This window comes from Drosophila innubila, chromosome X, assembly GCF_004354385.1.
Source record: "Drosophila innubila isolate TH190305 chromosome X, UK_Dinn_1.0, whole genome shotgun sequence".
Taxonomy (NCBI): domain Eukaryota; kingdom Metazoa; phylum Arthropoda; class Insecta; order Diptera; family Drosophilidae; genus Drosophila; species Drosophila innubila.
In genome coordinates, this window is record NC_047626.1 from 3086231 (window position 1) to 3099547 (window position 13317).

Below are 13317 nucleotides of genomic sequence, written 5' to 3' on the forward strand. Positions count from 1 at the left end.
GATATTAAGAAATTAAAGATAAAAATCACAGCTCCCTGTAATTATATATTTTAAGATGTAAATTTAAATTTGTAGTTATCAATGTAGCTCACAAGTTATTGAACCACCCTCGCCAGGTTTTGTGTTGGCTTCGATAAAAAGCAAATAAGTAGTTTATGTGTTGCAATCGCTTCAGAGGCTGCGCAACTTTTTCCCGGCTGCAAATCTAACGTATAGCAAAAACTGACGAAGGGTTGCCGAAGAGGGGGAGGGACTAAGAGAGGAGGTGGGAGGTGGGGCGAGGGTATTGTTGTGTGTTCCGGCGCATAGTGCCACTGACATGCGCCCGTAATTAACGTCCCATTTTGGGTTAGATTATCCATGAATAATTGGAAATGACAATGGTCGCGCCTGGTTTTCCGGCCATTTTCCACTCAACAGTAGGTGCAACACTGTGGAGGAAGGGCAAGAATAAGGCAAGAAGTAAGGGAAAGGTAAGGGTAGGGTAAGGGCAAGGGTAAGGGGCAAGGGTAACTAGCGCAACTGCAGCAGATTGATGATGGCCCGCAAACAGCAGCAGAAACAGCAGCAGAAACAGCAGTCACTGTTGTCTCTATTTCTCTCTCCCTCTATCTTTCTCCGTCTCCCTCGCACACACACATTCACACAGCGCCGTGCCTAGCAAAAGTTTCAAACGGAACAAAACTGTATTAAACGCCCCTTTTTTTTAAATGAAAAAAAAATAAAGTAACATTTTATTTGAAAACAATAACGATTTCAACTACTTTAACTCGATTATTTTTTTTTGACGATTAATCGGGTTAGTTAACTGGAATTTTCTAAAAAAAAATCGACAGCTCAACTTTAATTGGATGCAGCATCAAAATTGCAAAATTGAATGTTTTTCATCACTATCCATTTTTTCCATATTTTCACTTGACTTAACTTTGTCAAATCTTAACCGATATTCTTGCGGAATGCTAATTTTACCATACTTTTGTCTCTATTGTTATTCTGCATTAAAATTGAAAAAAAATTTTTTTTTTCATCACTTTTCACATTTTCCATACTTTCGTTCAAAGTAGTTTTTCCATACTTTCTACTTTTCAAATACTTCAAACTGTCATAACTTTGTCAAATCTTAACCGATATTCTTGTCAAATGCTAATTTTACCATAATTTGGTTTCTGTTGTGATTCTGCATTAATATTTGAAAATTTAATTTTTTTTCATCACTTTCCACATTTTCCATACTTTTGCTTTCCATACTTTCTACTGTTCAAATACTTCAAACTGTCATAACTTTGTTAAATCTTAGCCGATTTCCTTGCGGCATATGAATTTTTTCAGTATTTGACCTCTTTATTGATTTTGCATTAAAATTTAAAAATTAAATTGTTTTCTATTACTGTCAATTTTTTTTCGAAACTTTAAAATTAACCGGTTCTGAAATAAATTCGTTTTGAAAAACTAAAAACGGTTTTCTGTATTTTTTTGTATATTAAAAAATTCTTAAAATTAAAGTTTAACTCGAAATCTGTTCAAATCTTTTTGTTCTTCACATTTTCAAATTTTTAAAATTGTGTCCTTTATCCTCACCCCCCCTGTCTTTGACACGCCCCTGGACACACACATAAACACACACATACTTGTACACACTCTTGAGTCTGTCCGTCCGCTCATCCGTTTGTCCGCTGTCCGTTTTTGGCGTCGACCAGGGCTAAAAACTTTGCTAATTGCTTTTTGGCCACATTCGAGAAGGCGCTGGCGACGACAACGGGCAACTGGCAACTGGCAACGTGCTACATGCTACATGCTGCATGCCACGAGCAGAGAGGCAACAGTTATGGCATCAGCATTAGCAGCAACGACATTCGAAATGCCATTTGCCCAGTTGCCAGGCAAATGCATTGCATTATTATACCCTGTACTCGATGGATGGAGCGGGTATGCACGACTATAAGGGTGAGTTGATGCATTTCTTAAGTTTTTGTTCAAGGTTATACTTTCTTGAACACTATAATGGCTTATTTTTTTTTATTATACCCTGTAGCCGAATAGTTTAGTCCGTATGCCTGACTAAATGCATGTGTAGATGTATTCTTTAAGTTGTTATGCAAGATAAGACTCTGTTATACTCTAAACGTTGTATTTCCCTATAGCTATATCCTGTAGACAAGTGATTAAGCGGGTAAGCCTGACTATAAGCTTTTTTTTTTTACATTTCTTTACACAACGTTGAATTTAATCCAATCAGTGTGTTAAACAACAGTACAGGGTAACTGGCTGTCGTGCTAAGTGGTGCATCTTATAACTAGTCCATGTAGTAATTTGCATTTTATTTCTAGCTGCTATTGTGCTTGTTGTAATTGTGAACTTAAATGTCAACTAAGCTGTTTAAATTAGTAGAGGGTATCTGAAAGTCGTTCTATTTGAAACTACTGAGTTTAGGATCATTTTAGTTACTTGTTCTTTCTGTTTTGTGCTTGTCCTTATGCTGTTCATTAACCATTGTTTGTCAATATATTTTAGGCAGCTTATACAGGGTATCTGAAAGTCGGGTAAGGTCACAAAACTGAGCTTAATGTAATGGTTGTGCTACTAACTAAAAATTAGCTAGAAATAGTAGTGTTTAATTACAAAAAAAATTAGTACAGGGTATCTGACAGTCGTGCCAACTGCAACAAGATATTAAGGCTCATTTATCTTGCTTGTTGATAATGTTTTTGTTGTAGTTGCGCATTTAATTGTGCCTTTTTTGTGACTCGGCCTACAAATCGCCGAGTCAGCAAAGAATTAATTACACAGACAGAGCGAAAGAGAGAGAGAGAGAGAGAGAGAGAGAGAAATTTGGAGTGCGAGAGAGAGAGCGAAGCTAGAGAATTTGAATAGATAGTTTATCTGGCTTTGGTTTGGCATTCCATAAATTTCGCACTCACTTCTCAATTGTCAAAACAAATTTGCCAAATGTGGCATTCATTCGTTATGAGATTAGGGCACAGGGTTGCCACATGCCACATTCCACTTGCCACATACTATACACCTCCTCATCAGCTGTACACTGATAAAAAAAAAATTTACTTTGGTCTATAAACAAGATTTTGGTCTCAAAACTTAGAACTGTGGTCTAAAAAATGCGTTGAGAACATAAAATTCTTGAATTAAGAACGTTTCAAATAAGACCAAGTGTTATTTTAACCATAAATGTTCTTGAAATTAAAATAAAAAAAAAAAATTTTTTTTAATTATTTTTAATTTTATATATATATTGTTTTTTATATATATATATATATTTTTTATTTTGTCTTGGTAATTTTGTAAATGTTACACTAAAAAAAAATACCAGCTTCTAAAATCAAGAACATTCATCTTAAATATTTTAAATTAAAAACTGAATAAAATATAAATAAATTAAAATTTAAAAATAAAAAAAATTATAAATATAAAAAAAAATTTTTATTTATTTTATTTTTTGATTTCAATTTTAAGAACATTTATTCTTATAATAAGATCTTAGTCTTATTAAAAATGTTCTTAAAACCAAGATGTGTTCTCTTAATTTAAGAATTTTATGTTCTCGACGCATTTTTAAGACCAAAAATCTTAGTTCTGAGACCAAAATCTTGATTCAGTGTATTTAAATTTGTTACGAGTGGGATTCGAACCGACGCATTCTTTTCTATTTCTATTTCATATGAGATAGTTCATATTTATACTTTTCGAACAATTAAAGATTTTTATTCTTGCATTAAAATTTTGATTTTTTAGATTAATATTCTTAGTATTAGTAACATGGTCTTAAAATTTTCTTATTTAATTTATTTAAGATGAATGTTCTTGATTTTAGAAGTTGCTCTTTTTTTCAGTGTACGGCAGTTCGGACATGTCCATGTCCAGTTTCCAGCTCCCCGGGGTCCAACACATGAGCCTCAGCTGGAGACTTGGCACATGAATATGACTGGTAGAGTGCGGGGGGGAGGGCAGAGAGGTACGGCCATGATTGGGGTTTCTTACAGGGTGCTGAGGGAGCGGTACCGACCACGACCGACTATTTTGGGCAAATGCAAATGTCATTTTGTGGCCATTCGAATGAATAAACGAAATTAAACGCAAAGAATGATGATGAAAAAAAAAGAAAGAGTTTGAATGGCAGCCACGCCTATTTGGACGCCCTCCCCCCCCAAAAAAAAATAAAGAAAGGGAAATATGAGGGAATTCCCACTTGGGACCGCACTTCAAACTCAACCGTCAATGGCTGGACATCGTCTTAGGGTTGCAAATTGATTCGCATTTGAATTGCAGCTCGATTGTGTCATTAATCAAAAAAAACTCTATGAAAATTGAACACCTTGGCAACCCTAAACGTTACAGCATCGTCTACAAAAGTGGCCTTAAAACTTCAACATTATTCATAATTTAGTGGGCAATCAATTGAAATTTGTAACCATTGAAATGTTACTTTAGGCATAATTTTTTATATCTTGGTTTAAATTTCAATGCTAAGGGTCCCCCCTTTGAAATTTTGAAAAATGAAAATTTTAAATCTCAAGTTTTCACTTTTAATCAACTCCTTATATCGTAATTAGTATAAAACAACCCTTTAAACTTGATTCTCAGACCTTTAATTTTTCTGCAAAAAATCATGTCAAATCGGTCAAAAATTTTGACTTGTAAAGTTGCGAGGTCAAACGGGTTACCAATTTCAAACTGTCATAACTTTTTCAAAACTGAACCGATTTTCAAACGGAATGTCATTTTAATCATGATTTGGCCTCTAATTTCATTCTGCATTCAAATTTATTTAATTTTGTAATAAAAATTATTTTCCTCTAGATCTTGGATTCGATGCTAAGGGTCCCCCCTTTGGAATTTTGAATATTAAAAATTTTAAATTTAAAATTTTCACTTTTAATCAACTCCTTATATCAAAATTAGTATAAAACAACACTTTAAACTTGATTCTGAGACCTTTAAGTTTTTTGTAAAAAATCATGTTGAATTGTACAAATTTTTGACTTGTAAAGTTGCTAGATCTAAAGTCGGACCAACTTCAAACCTCCATAACTTTGTTAATACTAAGCCGATTTTCAAACGGAATGTCATTTTAATTATAATTTGGCCTCTAGATTTATTCTAAATTAAAAATTATTTAATATTTAAAAAAAAGTAATTTTCACCTAGATCTGGGATTTGATTTCAATGCAAAGGGTCCCCCCTTTGAAATTTTAAAAATTCAAAATTTTAAATCTCAAGTTTTCACTTTTAATCAACTCCTTATATCGTAATAAGTATAAAACAACTCTTTAAATTTTGTTCTGAGACGTTTCATTTTTTTCTAAAAAATCATGTTGAATTGTAAATAAATTTTGACTTGTTAAGTGGTTAGATTAAAAGTTGGACCAATTTCAGACACTCATAACTTGATCAAAACAGAACCGATTTTCAAACAGAATGTGATTTTGTTCATGGATTGACATCAAAAATCATTCGGCATTTAAAATTTTATTAAGTTTTTAAAAATAATTTTTTTTTCTCTGGATCTGGGCTTAAAAATTTTAATTTTTTTCAATATTTTAAATAATTTTAGCATCTATGTTACCTGAAAAGATATGCATATTTGTATGGGAAACTCTAAAGAAGAACTAAGTATAGCTCTTAGTTATAAAGAGAAGGAATGGGAGTGAGTTAAAGTAAATGAGGGAGGAGAGAGAGGAAATGGGTAAGGGAGATGTGGAAAAGTCATGTTGATTGAGGTCATTTGCTGTGGGTAAACGTGCAGTCGCTTCGTATTAAGAGTTCTGCCAGAGTCAGGACAACTTGTCAGTGAACGGGATGGGGTGATAAAGACCAAGAGAGAGAGAGAGAGAGAGCAGGAGAAGGAGCAGGAGTGGTTAGGGAATGAGGTTAAATTTTGGGGGAAGTTGCACATTCGATTAGCGCAGCGAGCGTGTGGAAAAACCCGATGAGTTTTATTAGTAAATAATGGCAAATCATTTGGCAGTTGACACTCGTTGAATGGTTCAACCAAAAACTGGCAAAGGGATGCTCAAAATGACACTGGCAAGCTGGAGCAGAAACGGGAGCAAAGGACCCACAAACAAAAAAGACCTAAGGACCTGAGGACCTCACGATTCCCAAAGACCAACTAAATGAAAAGACTACAGTCCAGGGAGCTCGACTATCAGAGACTCTGTACCCTAAAAAAATTATGTATGTTCTCAAAGAAATTTTCTAGTCAAAAGTTCTTGGTTCTTTATTTTTTGAGAAAAATACACATATCTTTTATATCAAGAAATATGATAAAAAATTCGAGAAAATGTGAAATATGCAATTTTAAAATGAACCTAAAATACATATGATATTAAAAGAAATATATATTTTGTACTCGACTTAAGAAAATTCGAAATCACCAAATTTTAACATCGTTTGGTATTAAATTTATACCGAAATGATGAGAGAGTTTTATTTTATTTAAGATTTTTATTAAGATTAAGATTATATTTTATATACAGTGGCTTCCAGCTAACTTGATCCACTAGTCGTAAATACTGCAGATTTTAAATTAATTTTTCTTTTCATGGAAAGAAGATATAATTAGAATTTAAAAACAGTTTTATTAATTAATAAACTAAGCATATGCAAAATAATTTTAAAATTTTTTTTTTTAAATATTCTATATTTAAATAATGCAACAAAAACCAAACATATTTCAAATAAGTAGTGGGTCAAATAAGCTGTGTGTCCCTACGGCGGTTCGAATCCCGTAACTCGTAACAAATTAAAATAACATTTATAAAATTAAAAACAGAATAAAATATAAATAAATTAAAACTTAAAAATAAAAAAAATTATAATTATAAAAAAGCATTTTTTTAAATTTTATTTTTTGATTATAATTTTAAGAACATGTATTCTTAAAATAAGAACTGGATCTTATTTAAAATGTTCTTAAAATCAAGATGTTTTCTCTTAATTTAAGAATTTTATGTTCTCGACACATTTTTTAGACCAAAAATCTAAGTTCTGAGACGAAAATCTTAATTTAAGAACATTTTTTTTTGTCAGTTTTGACATACTTGATAAACCCTTTGTATTTTAGAGGTACAGGGTCTAAAAAGACCAAAAGACCACATTCAGTTTCAGCCGTTGTGGCTGCTAATGAGCAACATTAATGAGCGCTATTTTTCATTGAAAGGACAATCAGTGTGCCTACATGTGTGTGTGTGTGTGTGTGTGTGTGCGAGTGTGCGTGTGTGTGTGTAAGGGAAGTTGCTCAAGTCTCTTGGGTATTTAAGCGTCCAGAATGCGGCAAGTGTAGCAACAATGACAGCAGGTGCTGCACACACACACACACACGCACACACACCCTCACACACACACACACACACACACACACGCACACACATACCTTCACATGAAAATTTAATATGAATTTGCCAAAAGAAAGCAAAGAATTTCTGTAATTAAATTAAGCATTGCATTATTTTTTATCTGATTAATGAAATTTCAACATTTCATTAGGCACTGTAAATAATGATTATATTGTTTTTTTAAATATAAAAATATTGTTCACTTATAGTAACTTTTAAGTAGCCTTAAAAATGTCAATATACTTCTTTAAAAGTAATCTATGCATTTTTAAAATTATTTTTAAAATTATGTCTATGAATTTTCTTACAAAATAATAAATAATATAGAGCTATGCCTTAAAACATAAGCTATAAATTTTATAATTAAGCAGTAAAATGAAAATAAAAAAAAGATTATTCCTTGAGTTTTGGGGCTTATAAAATGTATGTAAAACTCATAATAACAACTTAATTTTTCTTATTGATGAAAAATGAAGCTTAAGGATTAATCAATATTCTATGACTCTAGATTTATTGCTTGTTTTTAGCATTATTTTATGACTTTATTTTTATAGCTTAAAAATAATGATTATTAATACAAATAAAACTCATAAAATCATGTCTATTTCCTTAATTTTTTAGCTGATAATAATTATGGAAGTGTCAAATTGCAACTTAATATTTAAAATTGAAAAAAAACTAAACTTACGGATAAATATTTTATGAATTTTTTTTTAGTTGCTGACAGATTCATTCTGCATTCAAATTTAATTAATTTTGTTTAAAAAATGATTTCCCCCAAGAGCTTGGATTCGATGCTAAGGGTCCCCCCTTTGGAATTTTGAAAATTAAAATTGTTAAATCTCAAGTTTTCGCTTTTAATCAACTCCTTATATCATATTTAGTATAAAATAACACTTTAAATTTGTTTGCAAGACATTTAATTTTTCTGAAAAAAATCATGTCAAATTGAACACAAATTTTGATTTGAAAAGTGGCTAGACCCAAAGTCTGACCAACTTCAAACTGTTATAACTCGGACAAAACTCAACATTATCCCAAACGGAATGTAATTTGTAACATTGTTTGGCTTCTAAATTCAATCTGCATTTAAATTTTCATTAAATTCTTAAAAAAAATATTTTCCTCTAGATTCTACTAGATCTTGATTTCGATGGTAAGGGTCCCCCCTTTGAAATTTCGAAAATTCAAAATTTTTTATCTCAAATTTTCACTTTTAATCAACTCCTTATATCGTAATTAGTATAAAACAACACTTTAAACTTGATTCTGATACCTTTCCAACTTCAAACCGTCATAACTCTGTTAATACTAAACCGATTTTTAAACGGAATGTCATTTTAATTATGATTTGGCCACTAGATTTATTCTACATTCAAAATTATTTAATATTTAGAAAAAAATAATTTTCACCCCAGATCTGGGTTTTGATTTCAATGCATAGGGTCTCCCTTTGATATTCTGAAATTTTAAAATTTTAAATCGCAATTAAATTTTTAAAATTGAAGAAAAATTAAACTTACGGATAAATATTTTATGAATTTTTTGTTGTTGTTGAAAAGTAAAGAGTATTTTTCAAAGTATAAGTCATTAATATTTATTATGTAAATGCTTAAAAATTTTAAATTGATTTATTGTAAGTATAATAGATTTATTTCAAGTACGTAATAAAGCTTAAAATGATTACAGAAGCTGGCTAAAAATGTTGTGAGTTGTTTTTTTTTTTAATTTTCTTGTTTTTTTAGCCGTAAAGTCGGAGAAAAACTGAATACGAGCTGTGAGTGGCCAAAAGGGCTCAATCAGTTTCTAAGTGGCTCAGAGAACAGGTTGAGACAGCGGAGAAACGGAGTGAGAGAGAGAGAGAGGGGAAGAAGAGAGTGTGGTAGGAAAGGGAGGAAAAAGAACAAGGAGCAAAGGGGAAAGGGAAGAGGGAAAAGGCACAGGACACTCATGAGAAATGTGAAATGAAAAATCGACTCGCAATTAGCAAACATGAAACACGTTGCGTTGTTTGTGTGTGTGTGTGGGCGGGTAGCAAACACACACGCACACACACACACACACACACACATGTACACACCCCTTGACACACACACACACACACACACACTGTAAGAGATACAGGAACTGGCAGCGTTGTCAGCATGGTTAATAAGTTACTTTTGAGATACTTTATTACTTCCTTGCTGGCTGCACGACACAGCCGCTAGAGGGCGACACTGTGTGGCGGGGCCTGACCTGATAAGGTGGTTGGGGGGTAGATGCCTCAAGGGGTAAGGGGACTTACATTAAAAATAAACAGCAGCAAAAATGCCAAAAGGGTTGCCAGACTCTGCTTTTCATTAGGCATATAAAACAAGTGTGTGTGTGCGTGTGTGTGTGCGTGTGTGTGTGTGCAGTTTTTTAATTTATGCGATTTTTGACTGCGCGTGTAATTTGCTGTCGCTGCTTCAAGAGGCATGTGAGGGGGAAGGGGGCAAATGCTTCATTGATTGTCTCGCGCTCATAAGTAGGCAATAGTTTTTTTTTCAACCTTATCAGACTGTCTGTGTGTGTGTGTGTGTGTGCTCCTTAACCTGGCTCTTAGTAGACGCCCAATCAGCTACAGTTGCGTAAAGTTATTTTTTTCGAATACCCTATAAGCAAACAAAGGTTCCCTCAAGGTGCTTTAGTTCATACACATACCTTAGTTTATTTCAAAATATTTGTTTATGTAAAAAACATTACACATATTTTTCTACTAATACAATTATTTATTACTACTAATTATTTATTAATTTTTATTTATTTACTTAAATTAATATTCAAGCGCATACTCTATAAATATTTTGGTTTTCAATATAAAATCAAATGAGTTTTTGATAATCAGATTTTTATATATAATTTGATCTCAATTTGGACCGACTTGCAGGTGGAATTTTGCAAAAAGCCAACTTATTGCACAATCAAATTGTCTTAGCTACGTTGTGTGAAAATATCAGCCTTCTAGGTCTTATGGTTTGGGTTGTACAATGATCAATCAGTGTGTGAGTCAGGACAAAGTGTTTTATATATATAGATAGAAATTATAACTAATAAGCAAGTCAGTGTGTGAGTCAGGACAAAGAGTTGTATATATGTTCAATTTCTAGTTAAACTCTCAGTTAATTTAACTAATGAGATTTTTTAATGAAATATATGAAAATTTTTATATAATTTCAAAAATATCTCTTTATCTTTAACAGATTTGAATTATCTCCAAAGTGTACTTAAAGTCATGCAGAAGATTCCGAAAAGCTAATTTTAAATGAGATTTTTGAAAACAATTATGAAAATTCCGGACTTAGCTTTTAGGATGGTTTGTACTTGAATATTTCTTGTATAATTGCGGAAATCTTGACTTTATTTTTGGGTGTACAAAGTATATAAAATAGTAGAAAGCAAAGCTGCAAGCCTCCAAAATTTTGTTAAAGGTTCGGCTCGGCGGTTCGAACCATAGAGCAAGACATCGGTTCGGTTCGCGAATTGGCTTATATACCCCCTGAACCCAAGGTTTGGGTTCGAACCTTGGTTCAATTTCATACAAAAAATTTTTTTTTGTTGTTATACAATTTTTTCTATATTTCAAATAAATTAAATTCTTTTTAAATCAATTAAATTTTGATGATAATTTGAATTTATTTTAAGATTTAAATACGACTTATTTTAATCCGAAGTCTTAAATAATTGCGTAATATTAGAAAACTATTGGAATAACTAAGTAATTATTTTTTTTTCGAAACGAACGTTTTATTTAATTTTAATTTTAATTTTAAGGGTTCGGCTTAAAATACGTTTTAGGCTGCCTAGAAACCCGAACCGAACCGGTTTTACAAGGTTCGGTTCAGAACCGGTTTGCAGCTTTGATTTGCATTAACTACAAAGTGTACTTAAAGTCATGCAGAAGATTCCGGTTTGCGAAAAACTAATTTGAAATGAGATTTTTGAACTCATTTATAAAAATTCCGGACTTAGCTTTTAGGATAGTTAGTACTTGATATTCCTTGTTTAATTGCGGAAATCTTGACTTTTTTTTTGGGTGTACAAAGTGTATAAAATAGTAGAAAGTGTATTAAATAGTCGGCTTGCTGTGTGAGTGTCTTACCTTTTGTGTATTTTTTTTTTATACTTATTTATGCAAATGAAATCAATGCTTGTTGTTGTTGTGTGTGTGTGTGTGTGTGTGTGTCAAAAGAATAGAATTTTTCATTTTAAATTACATGCCGTCAGTGCCAGTGTGTGTGTGTGTGAGAGAAAGAGAGAGGGAGTGTGTGTGTGTGTGTGTGTAAAGAAAACTTTTGTTCGCTTACGTTGTTGAAGAACTTTACTCGACGTCGTCGTCGTCGTCTACTGACAGCACCCACTTACAGGCCACTCCCCCCCCGCCCCCACCCCCTGCCCACACCACTGTTCAACCTTACCTCTAGCCTTTGTTAACCTCACTCTCTGTTTTTTCAGTGTAAAACGCTGTCGAACCACATTAAAGGTAACTATGCAAATATTTTTGCGGCTCACACGAACAAACAGCGAACCTTTTGCAAAACCATACACACACACACACACACACACACACACACACACATATATATATAGAGTGAAGAAACCACATGGACATTACAGTTGGACATTTGCCTTTGAGCCAAAAGCGAGAGCGAAAAGCGTTTAACCAAAAATATTCCATGCCTGGTCAATAGTTAAAACTACTCAACACAAAAGGCGACCCCAATCCCGGAAATTCCCCAGTCTCCAGTTACGAGTTACCACCCCAACCCTACAATTTGAAATGCTGAATTTGAATTTGAATCAGCAGCATGTCCTGACTTTTCCCCTTACCCAGCACATGACAATGTTCGGTAGCTGTTCTAATTGCGTTTCGCTTCGTTTCGAGTAGTTTATTTTTTTTTTTTTTGTTGGCAATCACTTAGCTTATTTTGCTCTAAAAATACACACAAACATACATTTATACAAATATATACACTCATAAAAATCTTAGTGTAAAATTCCCTAAAGCACTTGATTTTCAATCTTAAAAAGCAGCCTTAGTTTTAGTAATATTTTTCTAAAAATCTAGAAATCATTTTTCTCAAATTATTTTTATTTTCGAAAATTCGAAAATTTTCCCTACACCTAAATTAATTTTTTAAATTTATTTTTCATAAACTTGTAGACAATTTTTTGTAATTATAGAAGTTTTTTTTTAAAATTCGAATGTGATAGTCCCTAAATATTAGACATTTTTTCCATACACTGATAGAAAAAGTTCCGGAAATTTTAATATTCGCACTTTGATTTGACTATATCGCTCAAAAATGATTTTGCATTTGCATTAAAGTGAAATACTTTCAAATATATAATTATTTTTTTATTTTTTTTTTTATATTTGTTTTTCATTTTATTTTTATTTTTGTAAATCTAAATTTAAAATCTATATGTTAAATGCATTGACGACGAGTGTATATTTAATCGAATTTTTTTTTTTTAATTTTGACTGTTTTTCTGGGACTGGGACTCGAACCCAGGTTTTCGAGCTGAAAAAGTTATATATTTTTTTTTTAAATTTGTTTTTTATTTTAGTTTTATTTTTGTAGGCTTAAATTTTAAGTCTATATGTTAAATACATTGACGACTTGTGTGTATTGCATTTATTTATTTATTTTTTTTTAATTTTGACTGTTCTTCTGGGACTCGAACCCAGGTTTTCGAGCTAAAAAAGTTATATTTTGTGGCAGATTGCCGACTCTAATCATTAAGAAACGGAACTCAAAATAAATATTTTTCTATTAATTGTCAAACATTAAGTGGGCTCCAATTTTAAAATGAGTAAATTTTAAAATGTTACTTATATATTCTCACGAAACTTTAAATTTAACTATATGAACTCTTTGGTGTTTCTTTTTTTTATTATAAATTTTTGAAGCCAATTCGCCTTAAATATAAAAAAAATTTCTGA